Genomic DNA, 17,226 nt, shown 5'->3' on the forward strand with positions numbered 1-17,226 from the left:
TCTTGGCAGCAGGCCAGGAAGTATGGCTACAGGTGAATCTCCATTGTTCAGTCCAGGAGTTCCTCTGGTGCGTTTTGTCACTGGTCCCTACAAGCTGCTTTTGTTGGAGGTCGTCCCATTTGGCCAAGGGCCGTTCCCTTGTGGAAGATCTCAGGGACCACATTTCCCCTTGAGGGAGAGTCCACTGCGTGGAAGCGTATGCGCCAGGAGTGGTTTGGTTCCCCAGAGGGCAGTGGCTCTTACGCTGAGTAATCCCATTTCCCCTGAGGGTTTCTCAGCGGTTCAGGGTGACATCCCTGTGCTGTGTCGGTGGGGAGGCGGCTCAGGCGGGGAAGTTCAAGGCCCATACCAGGGGTTTGATGGATGGCCGTGCTCTTTGTGTTGATGCCCGTGCACTCTGAAGGCATCCGTGCCACGAAGCATTCACGTTTGGCTGTGGACACACAGACATGATGGGCTGCAAATGAAATGTTGAGGGGAGATAGAGCGCACATCGCTGGGCGGTATCACCCTTTGCCTCTGTGCCCCCGTTTACTTTTCTCAAACATCCCTGTGTTCTGTCACACTGAGGCAGGTGGTGGAGTGCCCGGGAACAAACACCTGCAGCAGCATGGGGCCCTCTGTATAGTCCATGGTACCTGGAGAAGTGAGGACAGTGCGGCAAGTTGAGGCAAGTCGAGGCAAAAGAGTCTCAGAGTGATTTTGGCGTGAAGTACTTGAGGATCCTCGTAGGAACCTTGTGCTGGTGAGTGGAAATTCTTTGCAGAAACCTAGATGTTTGGCCACGGGGACTTGTGCCCTGAGACTACACCCTCACCATCTTGGCTCATCCAGTGGCACCCGAGATGCGATGCCATGATCCTTAGCTCCATTGGCAGCCCCGTGGGTCGGCTCTGGCCGCTCCTGACTGCTGACATGATTGAGATCGTTGGCTGCCCTGCGGTGGAGCCTGCAACTTTGAACGTGCAGCCTTTGAGCAGGTGGATTGATGATGACTCCCATAAATGCACTGCTTGGCACTCTGAACCAATGAATGGGTCTCAGGTTTCTCCGCAGTCATGCCACTGACGGGCCCGGGGGCGAAAATACAAGGCGCCAGGGCAAGTTACCCAGTTGCTGCAAGGGTTTGCCCTGCCAGTTTGGGCATTTGAATATCTCCAATGCCAATAGCTTTCTGTACGACCCAAGGGCATCGCCTCTGGCTTGTCAAGGTTCCTGGTAGAAACCTTGTGGGGGTAAACGGAACTTCTTTGAAGAAACCTAGATGTTTGGCCACGGGGACTTGTGCGGCGAGACTACACCGTCACATTCCGGGCGCTTCCTGGGGCACCCGAGCTCCGATGCCCTGAGACTTGGGTGCACTTTCTGCCCCATGGCTCGCGTCTGGCCGCTCCCTACTGCTGAGAGGATTGAGCTTGCTGACAGTCCGCGACTTTGCACGTCCAGCCTTTGAGCAGCTGCGTGGATCGGTGATGACTCCCATAAATGCATTCCTTCGAAATCTAAACAAAATGAATGAGCAATACCTACCATCTTCTCATCCTACCTGAGGTCCAGCACGTGGCTCCCAAAGGAAAATTAGGGAGAGGTCCATGTCGCATTTGCTACTGTGGGCTCGCGCAGCAACATTGTTCAAGTTGAGGGTGGCGGGCTTCTCGTGCAGAAAGAGCCATGTGGAGAGGAGCCTGGGATGTCCATCTACGTGGGAAGGCTAAGGACAACTTGACGTCTCTGGGCACCTGAGTCTAGCCAAAACTGCTATCCCCTGCCGCGGTCAGCATGCGGGTATGAAAGGAAGCATGAGCCACTGGTACTCCTCTGGCTTGCCCTCGAGACCTACAGGCCACCCTCGAGCTCAGGTCGTTGCCTTGTTCCCGCAAGGAAACAGAAGTCTCTGCACTCAGGGTCAGAGAAGGAGTCCTGGCCAGGCCAGGCTTCTATGTCATGTTCAGCTTGGGAGGTGGGATGTAGTTTACGTTTGCCCTGATGGTCAGGGGAAATCAAATGGGCCACCGTCCCACGGATTTGGGCGACGCTGTTGGCTCCTCCTTGGGTTGTGTCCTGCTTGTGTGTTGTGTGTGGAGAGGTTGGAAAATGCCTTAGGCAAATCCAGGGGACATCAAGCTACTTAGGTGAGGGGTGGATTCGTTTGGGTCCTGGTGGAGAGAGGAAGGCAAGGCGAGCGGGAAATACACGTGAGAGTGTTGGCTAAGCCCACAGGCTTACTGTTGGGTGGATAGATGGTCGGTGGACATAGGGTTCCCGGAACTCTTTTGGGATATCTTCAGGAGCATTTGGAGTCCCGTGTAGGGAAGGAATACAGGTGCACATTCATGGACCATCCCAACCTTTTCCTCTCCTTTCTCAATGTGCTTCACGGCGGGTCCTTGTTCCAGTGAATGGTGCCTTCACGGCACAGTATGGTGTCTTCTCACTGGGCCCGATTTGGAGCCGTTGGGATGTTTTGTCCCTGTGTGGCCTCCTTGCCCCTATGTTGAGGATGTTAAGGTGTTCCTTAGGACAGCCCAGCGTCATTGCTATACCCAGTTGGCATAGCATTCCCGGAGGTTTGGAGCTCTCCCCGGAGGTCTTTGGGCCCAACCATGCAGAAAGAAGCGAGTTGGCTGCCAAGGAAATGCTACAGGTTTAAGGGCTGGAGTGAAAGTGTGCTGCAGGGGTCATTTTGTCCTGCCGCCTTCTGGTGCTGCGAGCCTGTGATCTCCAGCATGCATGGCTTCAAGCCAGAGAAGTCATGCCGGTTCAAGGGTCCAGGATGTTGGAGGCGTTCCCTCATTGCACGGCTGTGGGTGACACGTTGGTTCTGGAGGACCTGGGTCTCATGGTTTCTCCAAGGTCTTGTCCTTGAAGGGAAGAAAGACAATGTGCAAGGTGCTACGATAAGATACCCAGTTGCTGCAAGGGTTTGCCCCGCCACTTTGGGCATTGGAATGGCTCCCTTGCCATTAGCTTTGGTTGTGGTCCTAGGAAGTTCCTCTGGCTTGGCAGGAGACCAGGAAGTATGCCTGCTGGTGAGTCTCCCTTGATCAGTCCAGGCGTTCCTCAGGTGCCCTTTGTCACGGGTCCCTACGAGCCGCTTTTGATGGAGGTCGTCATATTCGGCCAAGGGCCCTTCCCTTGTGGAAGATCTCTCCCCTTGAGGGTGTGTCCACTGTGTGGAATCATAAGTGCCAAGGGCGTGTTTGTTGCCAAAGAGGGCACTTGTTCTTAGGCTAAGGGGCCCCAGTTGTCCTGAGGGTGTCTCAGGGGATCAGGAAGACATCGTTTTGCTGTGATGCAGGGCAGATTGCTCAGGAGAGGAATTTCAGGGTCCGAGACCAGGGTCTTGTTGGTCGGCGGCGCTCTTTGTCCTGATGGCCGCACGCTCTGTAGGCGCATGTGCCACGATGCTTTCACGTTTGGGTGCGTACACACAGGCAAGATGGACAGCAAATGAAATGTTGAGGAGAGATAGAACACACATCACTGGGTGGTATCGACTTTTCCCTCGCTGCGCCCGTGCACCCTCCTCAAGCCTGCGTGTGTTCTCTCACCCGAGCCAGGTGGAATGCCAGGGAAAGAATGCCAGCAGCAGCCTGGGGCCATCCGTATAATCCCTGATACCCGTTGGAAGGAGGACGGCGTGGCAAGGCGAGGCCAGGCGAAGGAGTCTCGGAGGGGTCCTGGCGTGCATTCCATGAGGATCCTGCTTTAACCCTTGTAGCGGTAAGCGACACTTCTTTGCTAAACCTAAAGGTTTGGCGACGGGAACGTGTGCACCGGGGCTACACCCTCACCTTCTGGTCTTTTCTCGGGGAACACGAGCTTTGATGCCCTGAGAACTGGCTGTATTTCCTGACCCATGGCTCGGCTCTGGCCACTTCTGTACGCTGATATGATTCAGCTCGCTGGCCGTCCCATGGTGGAATCTGCAACTTTGCATGTCCAACGTTTGAGCATGTGCTTGGATCGATGATGACTCCCACAAATGCATTCCTTGGAAATCTGAGCAAAATGAGTGAGAAATCCCTACCGTCTCCTCGTTGGAACTGAGGTCCAGCACGTGGCTCCCAAAAGGAAAGTAAGGAGAGGTTCACATTGCATTTGCGGCTGTGGGTGTCCACAGCCACGTTGTTCAAGTTGAGGGTTGTGGTCATCTCATGGGGAGAAGAGCCATTGGGAAAGGAGCCTGGGATGCCAAACCAGGCGGGAAGGCGTGGGACAGCGTGCCGTCTCTGGGTTCCTTGGTCTAGCCAGGACTGCTGTCCCCTGCCACGGTTCAGCATGCAGGTAGGAGAGGAAGCGTGCGCCATTGCTGGTTCTGCCACCTGCGCTTGAGTTCTACAGGCTGCCCCCACCTGCTGGTCATTGCCTTGTGGCCTCAAAGAAACAGAAGTCTGTAGGCTCAGGGTCAGAACAGGATTCCAGGCCTAGGGCAGGCTTCTTTGTCATGTTCTGCTTGGGAGACCATATGCAATTTAGGTTTCTCCTGATGAGGGGAGAAATCAAATGGGCCAGTGTACCTGGGAGTTTAGGCAATCTGATGGCTCCTCCTCGGGTTGTGTCCTGCTTGTGTGTGCTGTGTGAAGGGGCTGGAAAATGCCTTAGTCAAGCTTGGTCACGGCAAGCTTCCTTGGTGAGGGGTGGCTCTGGCATCTTGCCGTGACACGTTGGGATCCCGGTGGAGAGAGATTAAGGTAAGGCGAGTGAAAGAGAGACGTGAGATGGCTGGCTAAGCCCACAGGTTTACTGGTGGGTGGATAGATCGATGGTGGCAATGGGGTTCCCGGAACACATTTGGGATTCCCTTAGGAGCATCTGGAGGTACGTGTAGGGAGAGAATACGGGAGCACATTTGTGGACTGTCCCGCCTCTTTCCTCTCCTTGGCCGATTTGCTTCATGGCGGGTCCTTGTCCAGCGAAAGGTTGCCTTCATGGCACAGTATGGTGTCTTCTCATGGGGGTCGATTTGGAGGCCTTGGGGTGTTTTGTCCCTGTCTGGCCATGTTCCCCCTGTGTTGAAGACGTGAAGGTGTTCCTGAGGACAGCCAAGCATCATTTCTCTACCCGGCCCACATAGCTTTCCCTGAGGATTGGAGCTCTACCAGGAGGTCATTGGGCGCAACCATGCAGAAACAAGGGAGTCGGCTGCCAAGGAAAGGCTACAGTTTTAAGGGCAGGAGAGGATGTGTGGCGTGGGTGTCATTTTTCCTGCCACCCGCTGGTGCGTCGAGACTGTGGTATCCGGCGAGCCTGGCCACAGGCCAGACAAGTCATACCGTTTCAAGTGTCTAGGCTGTTGTCTTGGTTCTCTCGTTGCATGGCTGTGGGTAACAAGTTGCTTGCAGAGTACCTGAGCCTCACGGTTTCCCCAATGTCACGTCACTGATGGTCCCAGAGTGTGAAAGTACCAGACACCACTGCAAGTTACACCATTGCTGCAAGGGTTTCCCCGCCGCGTTGAGCATCGGAATGGTTCCCATGCCATTAGCTTTGTGTGTGTGCCAAGGGTAGGTTGCCAGTCTTGGCAGCAGTCCAGGAAGTATGGCTACAGGTGAATCTCCATTGTTCAGTCCAGGAGTTCCTCTGGTGTGTTTTGTCACCGGTCCCTACAAGCTGCTTTTGTGGGAGGTCGTCCCATTTGGCCAAGGGCCGTTCCCTTGTGGAAGATCTCAGGGACCACATTTCCCCTTGAGGGAGAGTCCACTGCGTGGAAGCGTATGCGCCAGGAGTGGTTTGGTTCCCCAGAGGGCAGTGGCTCTTACGCTGAGTAATCCCATTTCCCCTGAGGGTTTCTCAGCGGTTCAGGGTGACATCCCTGTGCTGTGTCGGTGGGGAGGCGGCTCAGGCGGGGAAGTTCAAGGCCCATACCAGGGGTTTGATGGATGGCCGTGCTCTTTGTGTTGATGCCCGTGCACTCTGAAGGCATCCGTGCCACGAAGCATTCACGTTTGGCTGTGGACACACAGACATGATGGGCTGCAAATGAAATGTTGAGGGGAGATAGAGCGCACATCGCTGGGCGGTATCACCCTTTGCCTCTGTGCCCCCGTTCACTTTTCTCAAACATCCCTGTGTTCTGTCACACTGAGGCAGGTGGTGGAGTGCCCGGGAACAAACACCTGCAGCAGCATGGGGCCCTCTGTATAGTCCATGGTACCTGGAGAAGTGAGGACAGTGCGGCAAGTTGAGGCAAGTCGAGGCAAAAGAGTCTCAGAGTGATTTTGGCGTGAAGTACTTGAGGATCCTCGTAGGAACCTTGTGCTGGTGAGTGGAAATTCTTTGCAGAAACCTAGATGTTTGGCCACGGGGACTTGTGCCCTGAGACTACACCCTCACCATCTTGGCTCATCCAGTGGCACCCGAGATGCGATGCCATGATCCTTAGCTCCATTGGCAGCCCCGTGGGTCGGCTCTGGCCGCTCCTGACTGCTGACATGATTGAGATCGTTGGCTGCCCTGCGGTGGAGCCTGCAACTTTGAACGTGCAGCCTTTGAGCAGGTGGATTGATGATGACTCCCATAAATGCACTGCTTGGCACTCTGAACCAATGAATGGGTCTCAGGTTTCTCCGCAGTCATGCCACTGACGGGCCCGGGGGCGAAAATACAAGGCGCCAGGGCAAGTTACCCAGTTGCTGCAAGGGTTTGCCCTGCCAGTTTGGGCATTTGAATATCTCCAATGCCAATAGCTTTCTGTACGACCCAAAGGCATCGCCTCTGGCTTGTCAAGGTTCCTGGTAGAAACCTTGTGGGGGTAAACGGAACTTCTTTGAAGAAACCTAGATGTTTGGCCACGGGGACTTGTGCGGCGAGACTACACCGTCACATTCCGGGCGCTTCCTGGGGCACCCGAGCTCCGATGCCCTGAGACTTGGGTGCACTTTCTGCCCCATGGCTCGCGTCTGGCCGCTCCCTACTGCTGAGAGGACTGAGCTTGCTGACAGTCCGCGACTTTGCACGTCCAGCCTTTGAGCAGCTGCGTGGATCGGTGATGACTCCCATAAATGCATTCCTTCGAAATCTAAACAAAATGAATGAGCAATACCTACCATCTTCTCATCCTACCTGAGGTCCAGCACGTGGCTCCCAAAGGAAAATTAGGGAGAGGTCCATGTCGCATTTGCTACTGTGGGCTCGCGCAGCAACATTGTTCAAGTTGAGGGTGGCGGGCTTCTCGTGCAGAAAGAGCCATGTGGAGAGGAGCCTGGGATGTCCATCTACGTGGGAAGGCTAAGGACAACTTGACGTCTCTGGGCACCTGAGTCTAGCCAAAACTGTTATCCCCTGCCGCGGTCAGCATGCGGGTATGAAAGGAAGCATGAGCCACTGGTACTCCTCTGGCTTGCCCTCGAGACCTACAGGCCACCCTCGAGCTCAGGTCGTTGCCTTGTTCCCGCAAGGAAACAGAAGTCTCTGCACTCAGGGTCAGAGAAGGAGTCCTGGCCAGGCCAGGCTTCTATGTCATGTTCAGCTTGGGAGGTGGGATGTAGTTTACGTTTGCCCTGATGGTCAGGGGAAATCAAATGGGCCACCGTCCCACGGATTTGGGCGACGCTGTTGGCTCCTCCTTGGGTTGTGTCCTGCTTGTGTGTTGTGTGTGGAGAGGTTGGAAAATGCCTTAGGCAAATCCAGGGGACATCAAGCTACTTAGGTGAGGGGTGGATTCGTTTGGGTCCTGGTGGAGAGAGGAAGGCAAGGCGAGCGGGAAATACACGTGAGAGTGTTGGCTAAGCCCACAGGCTTACTGTTGGGTGGATAGATGGTCGGTGGACATAGGGTTCCCGGAACTCTTTTGGGATATCTTCAGGAGCATTTGGAGTCCCGTGTAGGGAAGGAATACAGGTGCACATTCATGGACCATCCCAACCTTTTCCTCTCCTTTCTCAATGTGCTTCACGGCGGGTCCTTGTTCCAGTGAATGGTGCCTTCACGGCACAGTATGGTGTCTTCTCACTGGGCCCGATTTGGAGCCGTTGGGATGTTTTGTCCCTGTGTGGCCTCCTTGCCCCTATGTTGAGGATGTTAAGGTGTTCCTTAGGACAGCCCAGCGTCATTGCTATACCCAGTTGGCATAGCATTCCCGGAGGTTTGGAGCTCTCCCCGGAGGTCTTTGGGCCCAACCATGCAGAAAGAAGCGAGTTGGCTGCCAAGGAAATGCTACAGGTTTAAGGGCTGGAGTGAAAGTGTGCTGCAGGGGTCATTTTGTCCTGCCGCCTTCTGGTGCTGCGAGCCTGTGATCTCCAGCATGCATGGCTTCAAGCCAGAGAAGTCATGCTGGTTCAAGGGTCCAGGATGTTGGAGGCGTTCCCTCATTGCACGGCTGTGGGTGACACGTTGGTTCTGGAGGACCTGGGTCTCATGGTTTCTCCAAGGTCTTGTCCTTGAAGGGAAGAAAGACAATGTGCAAGGTGCTACGATAAGATACCCAGTTGCTGCAAGGGTTTGCCCCGCCACTTTGGGCATTGGAATGGCTCCCTTGCCATTAGCTTTGGTTGTGGTCCTAGGAAGTTCCTCTGGCTTGGCAGGAGACCAGGAAGTATGCCTGCTGGTGAGTCTCCCTTGATCAGTCCAGGCGTTCCTCAGGTGCCCTTTGTCACGGGTCCCTACGAGCCGCTTTTGATGGAGGTCGTCATATTCGGCCAAGGGCCCTTCCCTTGTGGAAGATCTCTCCCCTTGAGGGTGTGTCCACTGTGTGGAATCATAAGTGCCAAGGGCGTGTTTGTTGCCAAAGAGGGCACTTGTTCTTAGGCTAAGGGGCCCCAGTTGTCCTGAGGGTGTCTCAGGGGATCAGGAAGACATCGTTTTGCTGTGATGCAGGGCAGATTGCTCAGGAGAGGAATTTCAGGGTCCGAGACCAGGGTCTTGTTGGTCGGCGGCGCTCTTTGTCCTGATGGCCACACGCTCTGTAGGCGCATGTGCCACGATGCTTTCACGTTTGGGTGCGTACACACAGGCAAGATGGACAGCAAATGAAATGTTGAGGAGAGATAGAACACACATCACTGGGTGGTATCGACCTTTCCCTCGCTGCGCCCGTGCACCCTCCTCAAGCCTGCGTGTGTTCTCTCACCCGAGCCAGGTGGAATGCCAGGGAAAGAATGCCAGCAGCAGCCTGGGGCCATCCGTATAATCCCTGATACCCGTTGGAAGGAGGACGGCGTGGCAAGGCGAGGCCAGGCGAAGGAGTCTCGGAGGGGTCCTGGCGTGCATTCCATGAGGATCCTGCTTTAACCCTTGTAGCGGTAAGCGACACTTCTTTGCTAAACCTAAAGGTTTGGCGACGGGAACGTGTGCACCGGGGCTACACCCTCACCTTCTGGTCTTTTCTCGGGGAACACGAGCTTTGATGCCCTGAGAACTGGCTGTATTTCCTGACCCATGGCTCGGCTCTGGCCACTTCTGTACGCTGATATGATTCAGCTCGCTGGCCGTCCCATGGTGGAATCTGCAACTTTGCATGTCCAACGTTTGAGCATGTGCTTGGATCGATGATGACTCCCACAAATGCATTCCTTGGAAATCTGAACAAAATGAGTGAGAAATCCCTACCGTCTCCTCGTTGGAACTGAGGTCCAGCACGTGGCTCCCAAAAGGAAAGTAAGGAGAGGTTCACATTGAATTTGCGGCTGTGGGTGTCCACAGCCACGTTGTTCAAGTTGAGGGTTGTGGTCATCTCATGGGGAGAAGAGCCATTGGGAAAGGAGCCTGGGATGCCAAACCAGGCGGGAAGGTGTGGGACAGCGTGCCGTCTCTGGGTTCCTTGGTCTAGCCAGGACTGCTGTCCCCTGCCACGGTTCAGCATGCAGGTAGGAGAGGAAGCGTGCGCCATTGCTGGTTCTGCCACCTGCGCTTGAGTTCTACAGGCTGCCCCCACCGGCTGGTCATTGCCTTGTGGCCTCAAAGAAACAGAAGTCTGTAGGCTCAGGGTCAGAACAGGATTCCAGGCCTAGGGCAGGCTTCTTTGTCATGTTCTGCTTGGGAGACCATATGCAATTTAGGTTTCTCCTGATGAGGGGAGAAATCAAATGGGCCAGTGTACCTGGGAGTTTAGGCAATCTGATGGCTCCTCCTCGGGTTGTGTCCTGCTTGTGTGTGCTGTGTGAAGGGGCTGGAAAATGCCTTAGTCAAGCTTGGTCACGGCAAGCTTCCTTGGTGAGGGGTGGCTCTGGCATCTTGCCCTGACACGTTGGGATCCCGGTGGAGAGAGATTAAGGTAAGGCGAGTGAAAGAGAGACGTGAGATGGCTGGCTAAGACCACAGGTTTACTGGTGGGTGGATAGATCGATGGTGGCCATGGGGTTCCCGGAACACATTTGGGATTCCCTTAGGAGCATCTGGAGGTACGTGTAGGGAGAGAATACGGGAGCACATTTGTGGACTGTCCCGCCTCTTTCCTCTCCTTGGCCGATTTGCTTCATGGCGGGTCCTTGTCCAGCGAAAGGTTGCCTTCATGGCACAGTATGGTGTCTTCTCATGGGGGTCGATTTGGAGGCCTTGGGGTGTTTTGTCCCTGTCTGGCCACGTTCCCCCTGTGTTGAAGACGTGAAGGTGTTCCTGAGGACAGCCAAGCATCATTTCTCTACCCGGCCCACATAGCTTTCCCTGAGGATTGGAGCTCTACCAGGAGGTCATTGGGCGCAACCATGCAGAAACAAGGGAGTCGGCTGCCAAGGAAAGGCTACAGTTTTAAGGGCAGGAGAGGATGTGTGGCGTGGGTGTCATTTTTCCTGCCACCCGCTGGTGCGTCGAGACTGTGGTATCCGGCGAGCCTGGCCACAGGCCAGACATGTCATACCGTTTCAAGTGTCTAGGCTGTTGTCTTGGTTCTCTCGTTGCATGGCTGTGGGTAACAAGTTGCTTGCAGAGTACCTGAGCCTCACGGTTTTCCCAATGTCACGTCACTGATGGTCCCAGAGTGTGAAAGTACCAGACACCACTGCAAGTTACACCATTGCTGCAAGGGTTTCCCCGCCGCGTTGAGCATCGGAATGGTTCCCATGCCATTAGCTTTGTGTGTGTGCCAAGGGTAGGTTGCCAGTCTTGGCAGCAGTCCAGGAAGTATGGCTACAGGTGAATCTCCATTGTTCAGTCCAGGAGTTCCTCTGGTGTGTTTTGTCACCGGTCCCTACAAGCTGCTTTTGTGGGAGGTCGTCCCATTTGGCCAAGGGCCGTTCCCTTGTGGAAGATCTCAGGGACCACATTTCCCCTTGAGGGAGAGTCCACTGCGTGGAAGCGTATGCGCCAGGAGTGGTTTGGTTCCCCAGAGGGCAGTGGCTCTTACGCTGAGTAATCCCATTTCCCCTGAGGGTTTCTCAGCGGTTCAGGGTGACATCCCTGTGCTGTGTCGGTGGGGAGGCGGCTTAGGCGGGGAAGTTCAAGGCCCATACCAGGGGTTTGATGGATGGCCGTGCTCTTTGTGTTGATGCCCGTGCACTCTGAAGGCATCCGTGCCACGAAGCATTCATGTTTGGCTGTGGACACACAGACATGATGGGCTGCAAATGAAATGTTGAGGGGAGATAGAGCGCACATCGCTGGGCGGTATCACCCTTTGCCTCTGTGCCCCCGTTCACATTTCTCAAACATCCCTGTGTTCTGTCACACTGAGGCAGGTGGTGGAGTGCCCGGGAACAAACACCTGCAGCAGCATGGGGCCCTCTGTATAGTCCATGGTACCTGGAAAAGTGAGGACAGTGCGGCAAGTTGAGGCAAGTCGAGGCAAAAGAGTCTCAGAGTGATTTTGGCGTGAAGTACTTGAGGATCCTCGTAGGAACCTTGTGCTGGTGAGTGGAAATTCTTTGCAGAAACCTAGATGTTTGGCCACGGGGACTTGTGCCCTGAGACTACACCCTCACCATCTTGGCTCATCCAGTGGCACCCGAGATGCGATGCCATGATCCTTAGCTCCATTGGCAGCCCCGTGGGTCGGCTCTGGCCGCTCCTGACTGCTGACATGATTGAGATCGTTGGCTGCCCTGCGGTGGAGCCTGCAACTTTGAACGTGCAGCCTTTGAGCAGGTGGATTGATGATGACTCCCATAAATGCACTGCTTGGCACTCTGAACCAATGAATGGGTCTCAGGTTTCTCCGCAGTCATGCCACTGACGGGCCCGGTGGCGAAAATACAAGGCGCCAGGGCAAGTTACCCAGTTGCTGCAAGGGTTTGCCCTGCCAGTTTGGGCATTTGAATATCTCCAATGCCAATAGCTTTCTGTACGACCCAAGGGCATCGCCTCTGGCTTGTCAAGGTTCCTGGTAGAAACCTTGTGGGGGTAAACGGAACTTCTTTGAAGAAACCTAGATGTTTGGCCACGGGGACTTGTGCGGCGAGACTACACCGTCACATTCCGGGCGCTTCCTGGGGCACCCGAGCTCCGATGCCCTGAGACTTGGGTGCACTTTCTGCCCCATGGCTCGCGTCTGGCCGCTCCCTACTGCTGAGAGGATTGAGCTTGCTGACAGTCCGCGACTTTGCACGTCCAGCCTTTGAGCAGCTGCGTGGATCGGTGATGACTCCCATAAATGCATTCCTTCGAAATCTAAACAAAATGAATGAGCAATACCTACCATCTTCTCATCCTACCTGAGGTCCAGCACGTGGCTCCCAAAGGAAAATTAGGGAGAGGTCCATGTCGCATTTGCTACTGTGGGCTCGCGCAGCAACATTGTTCAAGTTGAGGGTGGCGGGCTTCTCGTGCAGAAAGAGCCATGTGGAGACGAGCCTGGGATGTCCATCTACGTGGGAAGGCTAAGGACAACTTGACGTCTCTGGGCACCTGAGTCTAGCCAAAACTGCTATCCCCTGCCGCGGTCAGCATGCGGGTATGAAAGGAAGCATGAGCCACTGGTACTCCTCTGGCTTGCCCTCGAGACCTACAGGCCACCCTCGAGCTCAGGTCGTTGCCTTGTTCCCGCAAGGAAACAGAAGTCTCTGCACTCAGGGTCAGAGAAGGAGTCCTGGCCAGGCCAGGCTTCTATGTCATGTTCAGCTTGGGAGGTGGGATGTAGTTTACGTTTGCCCTGATGGTCAGGGGAAATCAAATGGGCCACCGTCCCACGGATTTGGGCGACGCTGTTGGCTCCTCCTTGGGTTGTGTCCTGCTTGTGTGTTGTGTGTGGAGAGGTTGGAAAATGCCTTAGGCAAATCCAGGGGACATCAAGCTACTTAGGTGAGGGGTGGATTCGTTTGGGTCCTGGTGGAGAGAGGAAGGCAAGGCGAGCGGGAAATACACGTGAGAGTGTTGGCTAAGCCCACAGGCTTACTGTTGGGTGGATAGATGGTCGGTGGACATAGGGTTCCCGGAACTCTTTTGGGATATCTTCAGGAGCATTTGGAGTCCCGTGTAGGGAAGGAATACAGGTGCACATTCATGGACCATCCCAACCTTTTCCTCTCCTTTCTCAATGTGCTTCACGGCGGGTCCTTGTTCCAGTGAATGGTGCCTTCACGGCACAGTATGGTGTCTTCTCACTGGGCCCGATTTGGAGCCGTTGGGATGTTTTGTCCCTGTGTGGCCTCCTTGCCCCTATGTTGAGGATGTTAAGGTGTTCCTTAGGACAGCCCAGCGTCATTGCTATACCCAGTTGGCATAGCATTCCCGGAGGTTTGGAGCTCTCCCCGGAGGTCTTTGGGCCCAACCATGCAGAAAGAAGCGAGTTGGCTGCCAAGGAAATGCTACAGGTTTAAGGGCTGGAGTGAAAGTGTGCTGCAGGGGTCATTTTGTCCTGCCGCCTTCTGGTGCTGTGAGCCTGTGATCTCCAGCATGCATGGCTTCAAGCCAGAGAAGTCATGCCGGTTCAAGGGTCCAGGATGTTGGAGGCGTTCCCTCATTGCACGGCTGTGGGTGACACGTTGGTTCTGGAGGACCTGGGTCTCATGGTTTCTCCAAGGTCTTGTCCTTGAAGGGAAGAAAGACAATGTGCAAGGTGCTACGATAAGATACCCAGTTGCTGCAAGGGTTTGCCCCGCCACTTTGGGCATTGGAATGGCTCCCTTGCCATTAGCTTTGGTTGTGGTCCTAGGAAGTTCCTCTGGCTTGGCAGGAGACCAGGAAGTATGCCTGCTGGTGAGTCTCCCTTGATCAGTCCAGGCGTTCCTCAGGTGCCCTTTGTCACGGGTCCCTACGAGCCGCTTTTGATGGAGGTCGTCATATTCGGCCAAGGGCCCTTCCCTTGTGGAAGATCTCTCCCCTTGAGGGTGTGTGCACTGTGTGGAATCATAAGTGCCAAGGGCGTGTTTGTTGCCAAAGAGGGCACTTGTTCTTAGGCTAAGGGGCCCCAGTTGTCCTGAGGGTGTCTCAGGGGATCAGGAAGACATCGTTTTGCTGTGATGCAGGGCAGATTGCTCAGGAGAGGAATTTCAGGGCCCGAGACCAGGGTCTTGTTGGTCGGCGGCGCTCTTTGTCCTGATGGCCGCACGCTCTGTAGGCGCATGTGCCACGATGCTTTCACGTTTGGGTGCGTACACACAGGCAAGATGGACAGCAAATGAAATGTTGAGGAGAGATAGAACACACATCACTGGGTGGTATCGACCTTTCCCTCGCTGCGCCCGTGCACCCTCCTCAAGCCTGCGTGTGTTCTCTCACCCGAGCCAGGTGGAATGCCAGGGAAAGAATGCCAGCAGCAGCCTGGGGCCATCCGTATAATCCCTGATACCCGTTGGAAGGAGGACGGCGTGGCAAGGCGAGGCCAGGCGAAGGAGTCTCGGAGGGGTCCTGGCGTGCATTCCATGAGGATCCTGCTTTAACCCTTGTAGCGGTAAGCGACACTTCTTTGCTAAACCTAAAGGTTTGGCGACGGGAACGTGTGCACCGGGGCTACACCCTCACCTTCTGGTCTTTTCTCGGGGAACACGAGCTTTGATGCCCTGACAACTGGCTGCATTTCCTGACCCATGGCTCGGCTCTGGCCACTTCTGTACGCTGATATGATTCAGCTCGCTGGCCGTCCCATGGTGGAATCTGCAACTTTGCATGTCCAACGTTTGAGCATGTGCTTGGATCGATGATGACTCCCACAAATGCATTCCTTGGAAATCTGAACAAAATGAGTGAGAAATCCCTACCGTCTCCTCGTTGGAACTGAGGTCCAGCACGTGGCTCCCAAAAGGAAAGTAAGGAGAGGTTCACATTGAATTTGCGGCTGTGGGTGTCCACAGCCACGTTGTTCAAGTTGAGGGTTGTGGTCATCTCATGGGGAGAAGAGCCATTGGGAAAGGAGCCTGGGATGCCAAACCAGGCGGGAAGGCGTGGGACAGCGTGCCGTCTCTGGGTTCCTTGGTCTAGCCAGGACTGCTGTCCCCTGCCACGGTTCAGCATGCAGGTAGGAGAGGAAGCGTGCGCCATTGCTGGTTCTGCCACCTGCGCTTGAGTTCTACAGGCTGCCCCCACCTGCTGGTCATTGCCTTGTGGCCTCAAAGAAACAGAAGTCTGTAGGCTCAGGGTCAGAACAGGATTCCAGGCCTAGGGCAGGCTTCTTTGTCATGTTCTGCTTGGGAGACCATATGCAATTTAGGTTTCTCCTGATGAGGGGAGAAATCAAATGGGCCAGTGTACCTGGGAGTTTAGGCAATCTGATGGCTCCTCCTCGGGTTGTGTCCTGCTTGTGTGTGCTGTGTGAAGGGGCTGGAAAATGCCTTAGTCAAGCTTGGTCACGGCAAGCTTCCTTGGTGAGGGGTGGCTCTGGCATCTTGCCCTGACACGTTGGGATCCCGGTGGAGAGAGATTAAGGTAAGGCGAGTGAAAGAGAGACGTGAGATGGCTGGCTAAGCCCACAGGTTTACTGGTGGGTGGATAGATCGACGGTGGCCATGGGGTTCCCGGAACACATTTGGGATTCCCTCAGGAGCATCTGGAGGCACGTGTAGGGAGAGAATACGGGAGCACATTTGTGGACTGTCCCGCCTCTTTCCTCTCCTTGGCCGATTTGCTTCATGGCGGGTCCTTGTCCAGCGAAAGGTTGCCTTCATGGCACAGTATGGTGTCTTCTCATGCGGTCCGATTTGGAGGCCTTGGGGTGTTTTGTCCCTGTCTGGCCACGTTCCCCCTGTGTTGAAGACGTGAAGGTGTTCCTGAGGACAGCCAAGCATCATTTCTCTACCCGGCCCACATAGCGTTCCCTGAGGATTGGAGCTCTACCAGGAGGTCATTGGGCGCAACCATGCAGAAACAAGGGAGTCGGCTGCCAAGGAAAGGCTACAGTTTTAAGGGCAGGAGAGGATGTGTGGCGTGGGTGTCATTTTTCCTGCCACCCGCTGGTGCGTCGAGACTGTGGTATCCGGCGAGCCTGGCCACAGGCCAGACAAGTCATACCGTTTCAAGTGTCTAGGCTGTTGTCTTGGTTCTCTCGTTGCATGGCTGTGGGTAACAAGTTGCTTGCAGAGTACCTGGGCCTCATGGTTTCCCCAATGTCACGTCACTGATGGTCCCAGAGTGTGAAAGTACCAGACACCACTGCAAGTTACACCATTGCTGCAAGGGTTTCCCCGCCGCGTTGAGCATCGGAATGGTTCCCATGCCATTAGCTTTGTGTGTGGGCCAAGTGTAGGTTGCCAGTCTTGGCAGCAGTCCAGGAAGTATGGCTACAGGTGAATCTCCATTGTTCAGTCCAGGAGTTCCTCTGGTGTGTTTTGTCACCGGTCCCTACAAGCTGCTTTTGTGGGAGGTCGTCCCATTTGGCCAAGGGCCGTTCCCTTGTGGAAGATCTCAGGGACCACATTTCCCCTTGAGGGAGAGTCCACTGCGTGGAAGCGTATGCGCCAGGAGTGGTTTGGTTCCCCAGAGGGCAGTGGCTCTTACGCTGAGTAATCCCATTTCCCCTGAGGCTGTCTCAGCGGTTGAGGGTGACATCCCTATGCTGTGTCGGTGGGGAGGCGGCTCAGGCGGGGAAGTTCAAGGCCCATACCAGGGGTTTGATGGACGGCCGTGCTCTTTGTGTTGATGCCCGTGCACTCTGAAGGCTTCCGTGCCACGAAGCATTCACGTTTGGCTGTGGACACACAGACATGATGGGCTGCAAATGAAATGTTGATGGGAGATACAGCGCACATCGCTGGGCGGTATCACCCTTTGCCTCTGTGCCCCCGTTCACTTTTCTCAAACATCCCTGTGTTCTGTCACACTGAGGCAGGTGGTGGAGTGCCCGGGAACAAACACCTGCAGCAGCATGGGGCCCTCTGTATAGTCCATGGTACACGGAGAAGTGAGGACAGTGCGGCAAGTTGA

General features: G+C 55.1%; 6 non-coding genes across 6 annotated transcripts; all 6 read left to right on the forward strand.

Annotated features, from left to right (window-relative positions):
• The first annotated feature begins 1,463 nt into the window (after positions 1 to 1,463).
• LOC137749955 (small nucleolar RNA SNORD116) lies at positions 1,464 to 1,555 on the forward strand. The gene has a single exon (XR_011070329.1). It is a non-coding gene; the product is annotated as a small nucleolar RNA SNORD116 (small nucleolar RNA).
• Positions 1,556 to 3,963: 2,408 nt separating this feature from the next.
• LOC137753325 (small nucleolar RNA SNORD116) lies at positions 3,964 to 4,055 on the forward strand. Its single transcript, XR_011071450.1, has one exon. It is a non-coding gene; the product is annotated as a small nucleolar RNA SNORD116 (small nucleolar RNA).
• Positions 4,056 to 6,982: 2,927 nt separating this feature from the next.
• On the forward strand, positions 6,983 to 7,074 carry LOC137749960 (small nucleolar RNA SNORD116). Its single transcript, XR_011070330.1, has one exon. It is a non-coding gene; the product is annotated as a small nucleolar RNA SNORD116 (small nucleolar RNA).
• Positions 7,075 to 9,482: 2,408 nt separating this feature from the next.
• Positions 9,483 to 9,574, forward strand: LOC137753022 (small nucleolar RNA SNORD116). Its single transcript, XR_011071357.1, has one exon. It is a non-coding gene; the product is annotated as a small nucleolar RNA SNORD116 (small nucleolar RNA).
• Positions 9,575 to 12,501: 2,927 nt separating this feature from the next.
• LOC137749965 (small nucleolar RNA SNORD116) lies at positions 12,502 to 12,593 on the forward strand. The gene has a single exon (XR_011070332.1). It is a non-coding gene; the product is annotated as a small nucleolar RNA SNORD116 (small nucleolar RNA).
• Positions 12,594 to 15,001: 2,408 nt separating this feature from the next.
• LOC137753028 (small nucleolar RNA SNORD116) lies at positions 15,002 to 15,093 on the forward strand. Its single transcript, XR_011071358.1, has one exon. It is a non-coding gene; the product is annotated as a small nucleolar RNA SNORD116 (small nucleolar RNA).
• Positions 15,094 to 17,226: the final 2,133 nt, after the last annotated feature.

The sequence above is a fragment of the Eschrichtius robustus genome, chromosome 1 (genome assembly GCF_028021215.1).
Source record: "Eschrichtius robustus isolate mEscRob2 chromosome 1, mEscRob2.pri, whole genome shotgun sequence".
In the NCBI taxonomy this organism is placed as follows: domain Eukaryota; kingdom Metazoa; phylum Chordata; class Mammalia; order Artiodactyla; family Eschrichtiidae; genus Eschrichtius; species Eschrichtius robustus.